Genomic DNA, 8,126 nt, shown 5'->3' on the forward strand with positions numbered 1-8,126 from the left:
CTAACACAACATTGTTAATTAACTATACTCCAATATAAAATAATTTTTAAATAGATAAGCACAAGGGATTTAATGTATAGCACACAAAACTATACCCATTATCTTTTAATAACCTATAATGGAATATAATCTGCAAAAATACTGAATCACTATGCTGTGCACTTGAAACTAACAGAATACTGTAAGTCAACTCTAATTCAATTAAAAAATACAAAAATGAAAAAAAATAAGAAATTCACAGATAAATCAAAACTTGGGTTTGGGGCATTGTTCATTACTCATAGACCTAACATACACAATTCTATATGGAGGCAATGAGGTTAGAATGAAAGGATAATACAGAGTAACTAAAATAAAATGATGAAATAAAGAAAAACAGTAAAGGTAGATACAATGGTACATATAAAAGCGAATAGTATTTTATTTTTAGTTTGTAACTTCTCTTTTTGTTCCTATATAATGTAAAAAACAAATACATAGAAAGGGAGAGGGGGAAGATGGAGATGCAAGATCACCTTCCTCCCCACAGATACATCAGAAATACATCTACACGTGGAACAACTCCTACAAAACACCTACTGAACACTGGCAGAAGACCTCAGACCTCCCAAAAGGCAAGAAACTACCCACGTACCTGGGGAGGACAAAAGAAAGAAGAATAAACAGAGGCAAAAGAATAGGGACGGGACCTGCACCAGTGAGAGGGAGCTGTGAAGGAGGAAGGGTTTCCACACACCAGGAAGACCCTTTGTGGGCGGAGACTGTGGGTGATGGAGGGCGGAAGCTTCGGAGCCACAGAGGAGAGTGCAGCAACAGGGGTGCAGAGGGCAAAGCGGAGAGACTCCCGCACAGAGGATAGATGCCAAACAGCACTCACCAGCCCGAGAGGCTTGTCTGCTCACCGGCCGGGGTGGGTGGGACTGGGAGCAGAGGCTCATGCTTCCATAGGAGCGCAGGGAGAGGACTAGGGTTGGAGGCATGAGCACAGACTGCAGGGTGATAGTGCACCACGGCTAGCTGGTAGGGAGTCTGGGTAAAAGTCTGGACCTGCCAAAGAGGCAAGAGACTTTTTCTTCCCTCTTTGTTTCCTGGTGTGCGAGGAGAGGGGATTAAGAGCGCAGCTTAAAGGAGCTCCAGAGACAGACGTGAGCCGCGGCTAACACCACAGACCCCAGAGACTGGCATGAGATGCTAAGGCTGCGGCTGCTGCCACCAAGAAGCCTGTGTGCGAGCACAGGTCACTATCCACACCTCCCTCCCGGGAGCCTGTGCAGCCCGCCACTGCCAGAGTCCCGGGATCCAGGTAGAACTTCCCTGGAAGAACGCACGGTGAGCCTCAGGCTGGTGCAATGCCCCACCAGCCTCTGTCTCTGCAGGCTTGCCTCACATCATGCCCCTCCCTCCCCTCGGCCTGAGGGAGCCAGAGCCCCCGAATCAGCTGCTCCTTTAACCCCTCCTGTCTGAGGGAAGAACAGACGCCCTCCGGTGACCTATATGCAGACGTGGGGCCAAATCCAAAGCTGAACCCCGGGAGATGTGTTAAAATGAAGAGAAATGGAAATTTCTCCCACCAGCCTCAGTAGAAGCATATTAAATCTCCACAATCAACTAGATGTACCCTGCATCTGTGGAATACATGAATAGACAACAAATCATCCCAAATTGAGGAGGTGGACATTGGGATCAATGATATATATTTTTTTTTCCCCTTTTCCTCTTTTTGTGAGTGTGTATGTGTATGCTTCTGTGTGAGATTTTGTCTGTATAGCTTTGCTTTCACCATTTGTCCTAGGGTTCTGTCTGTTTTTTTTTTAACTTAAAATTTTTTATCTCTTAATAATTACTTTTTAATAACTTTATTTTATATTACTTTATTTTATTTCCTTTTATCCTCTTTCTTTCTGTCTTTCTACTTTTTCTCCCTTTTATTCTCAGCTGTGTGGATGAAGGGCTCTTGGTGATGCAGCCAGTAGTCAGTGCTGTGCCTCTGAGGTGGGAGAGCCAACTTCAGAACACTGGTCCACAAGAGACCTCCGAGCTCCATGTAATATCAAACGGGAAAAATCTCCCAGAAATCTCCATCTCAACACCAACCCACAGCTTCACTCAACAACAAGCAAGCTACAGTGCTGGACACCCTATTCCAAACAAAAAGCAAGACAGGAGCACAACCCCACCCATTAGTAGAGATGCTGCCTAAAATAATAATAAGTCCACAGACACCCCAAAACACATCTCCAGACATGGAATTGTCCACCAGAAAGACAAGATCCAACCTCATCCACCAGAACACAGACACTAGTCCCCTCACCAGGAAGCCTACACAACCCACTGAACCAACATTAGCCACTGTTGATAGACACCAAAAACAACGGGAACTATGAACGTGCAGCCTGCAAAAAGAAGACCCCAAACACACTAAGATAAGCAAAATGAGAAGACGAAGAAACACACAGCAGATGAAGGAGCAAGAAAAAACTCCACCAGACCTAATGAAGAGGAAATAGGCAGTCTACCTGGAAAAGAATTCAGAATAATGATAGTAAAGATGATCCAAAATCTTGGAAAGAGAACAGAGAAAATGCAAATAACATTTAACAATGACCTAGAAGGACTAAAGATGAAACAAGCAATGACAAACAACACAACAAATGAAATAAAAAATGTACTAGAAGGGATCAATAGCAGAATAACTGAGGCAAAAGAACGGATAAGTGACCTGGAAGATAAAATAGTGGAAATAACTACTGCAGAGCAGAATAAAGAAAAAAGAATGAAAAGAACTGAAGACAGTCTCAGAGACCTCTGCGACAACATTAAATGCACCAAAATTCGAATTATAGGGGTTCCAGAAGAAGAAGAGAAAAAGAAAGGGACTGAGAAAATATTTGAAGAGATTATAGTTGAAAACTTCCCTAATATGGGAAAGGAAATAATTAATCAAGTCCAGGCAGCACAGAGAGTCCCATACAGGATAAATCCAAGGAGACACACGCCAAGACAAATATTAATCAAACTATCAAAAATTAAATAGGAAGCAAACATGTTAAAAGCAGCAAGGGAAAATAACACACAAGGGAATCCCCATAAGGTTAACAGCTGATTTTTCATCAGAAACTCTGCAAGCCAGAAGCGACAGGCAGGACATATTTAAAGTGATGAAGGAGTAAAACCTACAACCAAGATTACTCTACCGAGCAAGAATCTCATTCAGAATTGATGGATAAATTAAAAGTTTTACAGACAAGCAAAAGCCAAGAGAATTCAGCACCACCAAACAACTTTTACAAGAAATGCTAAAGGAATTTCTCTAGGCAAGAAACACAAGAGAAGGAAAAGACATACAATAATAAACCAAAAAGAATCCATAAAATGGTAATAGGAGCATACATATCGATAATTACCTTAAATGTAAATGGATGAAATACTCCAACCAAAAGACAAAGACTGGCTTAATGTATACAAAAACAAGACCCATATATATGCTGTCTACAAGAGACCAACTTCAGACCTAGAGACACATAGAGACTGAAAGTGAGGGGATGGAAAAACGATATTCCATGCAAATGGAAACCAAAAGAAAGCTGGAATAGCAATTCCCATATCAGACAAAATAAACTTTAATATAAAGACTATTAGAACAGACAAAGAAGGACACTACATAATGATCAAGGGATCGATCCAAGAAGAAGATATAACAACTGTAAATATTTATGCACCCAACATAGGAGCACCTCAATACATTAGGACAATACTAACAGCCATAAAAAGGGAAATTGACAGTAACACATTCATAGCAGGGCACTTTAACACCCCACTTTCACCAATGGACCGATCATCCAAAATGAAAATAAAGAAGGAAACACACGCTTTAAATGATAAATTAAGCAAGATGGACTTAATTGATATTTGTAGGACATTCCATTCAAAAACAACAGAATACACATTTTTCTCAAGTTCTCATGGAACATTCTCCAGGATAGATCGTACCTTGGGTCACAAATCAAGCCTTGGTAAATTTAAGAAAATTGAAATTGTATCAAGTATCTTTTTCGACCACAACACTATGAGACTAGATATCAATTACAGGAAAAGTTCTGTAAAACATACAAACAAATGGAGGCTTAACAATACACTACTTAATAACGAAGTGATCACTGAAGAAATCAAAGAGGAAATCAAAAAATACCTAGAAACAAATGGCAATGGAGACACGATGACCCAAAACCTATGGGATGCAACAAAAGCAGTTCTAAGAGGGAAGTTTAGAGCAATACAATCCTACCTTAAGAAACAGAAAACATGTCGAATAAATAACCTAACCTTGCTCCTAAAGCAATTAGAGAAAGAAGAACAAAAAATACCCAAAGTTAGCAGAAGGAAAGAAATCATAAAGATCAGATCAGAAATAAATGAAAAAGTAATGAAGGAAACGATAGCAAAGATCAATAAAACTAAAAGCCGGTTCTTTGAGAAGATAAACAAAATAGATAAACCTTTAGCCAGACTCATCAAGAAAAAAGGGAGAAGGCTCAAATCAATAGAATTAGAAACAAAAAAGGAGAAGTAACAACTGACAGTTCAGAAATACAAAACATCATGAGAGATTACTACAAGCAACTCTATGCCAATAAAATGGACAACCTGGAAGAAATGGACAAATTCTTAGAAATGCACAACCTGCCAAGACTGAATCTGGAAGAAATAGAAAACATGAACAGACAAATCACAAGCTCTGAAATTGAAACTGTGATTAAAAATCTTTCAACAAACAAAAGCCCAGGACCAGATGGCTTCACAGGCGAATTCTATCAAACATTTGGAGAAGAGCTAACACCTATCCTTCTCAAACTCTTCCAAAATATAGCAGAGGGAGGAACACTCCCAAACTCATTCTATGAGGCCACCATCACCCTGATACCAAAAGCAGACAAGGATGTCACAAAGAAAGAAACCTACAGGCCAATATCACTGATGAACATAGATGCAAAAATCCTCAACAAAATACTAGCAAACAGAATCCAACAACACATTTAAATGATCATACACCATGATCAAGTGGGGTTTATTCCAGGAAGCAAGGATTCTTCAATATACGCAAATAAATCAACATGCTACACCTTATTAACAAATTGAAAGAGAAAAATCATATGGTCATCTCAATAGATGCAGAGAAAGCTTTTGACAAAATTCAACACCCATTTATGATGAAAACCCTCTGGAATGTAGGCATAGTGGGAACTTTCCTCAATATAATAAAGGCCATATATGACAAACCCACAGCCAACATTGTCCTCAATCATGAAAAACTGAAGCATTTCCACTAAGGTCAGGAACAAGACAAGGTTTCCCATTCTCACCACTCTTATTCAACATAGTTTTGGAAGTTTTAGCCACAGCAATCACAGAAACAAAGGAAGTAAAAGGAATCCAATTCAGCAAAGAAGTAAAGCTGTCACTGTTTACAGATGACATGATGCTATACATAAAGAATCCTACAAATGCTACCAGAAAACTACTAGAGCTAATCAATGAATTTGGTAAAGTAGCAGGATACAAAATTAATGCACAGAAATCTCTGGCATTCCTATGCACTAATGATGAAAAATCTGAAAGTGAAATCAAGAAAACACTCCCATTTACCACTGCAACAAAAAGAATAAAATATCTAGGAATATACCTACCTAAGGAGACAAAAGACCTGTATGCAGAAAATTATAAGACACTGATGAAAGCAATTAAAGATGAAACATATAGATGGTGAGATATACCATGTTCTTGGATTGGAAGAATTAACATTGTGAAAATGACTCTACTACCCAAAGCAATCTACAGATTCAGTGCAATCCCTATCAAACTACCACTGGCATTTTTCACAGAACTAGAAAAAAAATTTCTATGGAAACACAAAAGACCCAGAATAGCCAAAGCAATCATGATAAAAAAAAATGGGGCTGGAGGAATCAGGCTCCCTGACTTCACACTATACTACAAAGCTACAGTAATCAAGACAGTATGGTTCTGGCACAAAAACAGAAATATAGATCAATGGAACAGGATAGAAATCCCAGAGATAAATCCACGCACATATGGTCTCCTTATCTTTGATAAAGGAGGCAGGAATGTATAGTGGACAAAGGACAGCCTCTTCAATAAGTGGTGCTTGGAAAACTGGACAGGTACATATAAAAGTATGAGATTAGAACACTCCCTAACACCATACACAAAGATAAGCTCAAAATTGATTAAAGACCTAAATGTAAGGCCAGAAACGAATAAACTCTTAGTGGAAAACGTAAGCAGAACCTTCTATGCCATAAATCATAGCAAGATTCTTTTTGACCCACCTCCTAGAGAAATGGAAATAAAAACAAATATAAACAAATGGGACCTAATGAAACTTAAAAGCTTTTCCACAGCAAAGGAAACCATAAACAAGACCAAAAGACAACCCTCAGAATGGGAGAAAATATTTGCAAATGAGGCAGCTGACAAACGATTAATCTCCAAAATGTACAAGCAGCCCATGCAGCTCAGTAACAAAAAAACAAACAACCCAATCCAAAAATGGGCAGAAGACCTAAATAGACATTTCTCCAAAGAAGACATACAGATTGCCAACAAACACATTAAAGAATGCTCAACATCATTAATCATTAGAGAAATGCAAAACAAAACTACAACGAGATATCATCTCTCACCAGTCAGAATGGCCATCAGCAAAAAATCTAGAAACAATAAATGCTGGATAGCGTGTGGAGAAAAGGGAACACTCTTGCACTGCTGGCGGGAATGTGAATTGGTACGGCCACTATGGAGAACTGTATGGAGACTCTTTGAAAAACTACAAATAGAACTACCATATGACCCAGCAATCCCACTACTGGGCATATACCCTGAGAAAACCATAATTCAAAAAGAGTCATATACCAAAATGTTCATTTAAGCTCTATTTACAGTAGCCTGGAGATGGAAGCAACCTAAGTGTCCATCATCAGATGAATGGATAAAGAAGATGTGGCACATATATACAATGGAATACTACTAAGCCATAAAACGAAATGAAATTGAGTTATCTGTGGTGAGGTGGATGGACCTTGAGTCTGTCATACAGAGCAAAGTAAGTCAGAAAGAGAAAGACAAATACCCTATGCTAACACGTATATATGGAATCTAAGGGAAAAAATGTCATGAAGAACCTAGGGGTAAGACAGGAATAAAGACAGAGACCTACTAGAGAATGGAATTGAGTATATTGGGGGTGGAAGGGTAAGCTGTGACAAGGTGAGAGAGTGGCATGAACATATATACACTACCAAACATAAAATAGATAGCTAGTGGGAAGCAGCTGCATAGCACAGGGAGATCAGCTCGGTGCTTTGTGACCACCTAGAGGAGTGGGAAACGGAGGATGGGAGGGAGGGAGATGCAAGAGGGAAGAGATATGGGAACATATGTATATGTATAACTGATTCAATTTGTTATAAAACAGAAACTAACACACCATTTTTAAGCAATTATACTCCAATAAAGATGTAAAAAAAAAATAGCTGGGCCAAGCATTTGGAAATATTATAGGCCTGAATTGTTCCACTGAAGTCTGATGTCCTTGTGGCCAAGGAACTGCCTCCCAGCTCTCTGGAATTATCTGATCAATTTGACATTCACTAGATTTTATTTTGCTAACAATGTTTTGGCCAGCATTTTCTTTCCAATTATTGCTTTATCAAAGTTTTGCAAGGTTCTTGAAATAGGAACAAATTTGATTTATGTAGTGGAATGTAACATCAGCAGTTGATTTAGTTATGGGGCAGAAATGCATATGGATATATTTTAAAGAAATCTCCATTGTCAATTAGTTTTTGAAAACAAAGAAAATTCAAATTTTTAAATATAAAAAGATTCACAGTAAACTATGAAATATATTTTTGGAACAACAATATTTAATTTATTTCCTTTTTTACTGGTACTCCCTCCCCCACCTTCTACGAAAACATTGTTATTAAAATGTGTCAAAAAAGTGAAATACATAAAACAATAATTATAAAACTATATTAATGTGCACACAACAGATAACCATGTAATTTGGGACAATAACAACATAAAGTGGAGAAAGATGGACATGT

This window comes from Stenella coeruleoalba, assembly GCF_951394435.1.
Source record: "Stenella coeruleoalba genome assembly, chromosome: X".
Taxonomy (NCBI): Eukaryota; Metazoa; Chordata; class Mammalia; order Artiodactyla; family Delphinidae; genus Stenella; species Stenella coeruleoalba.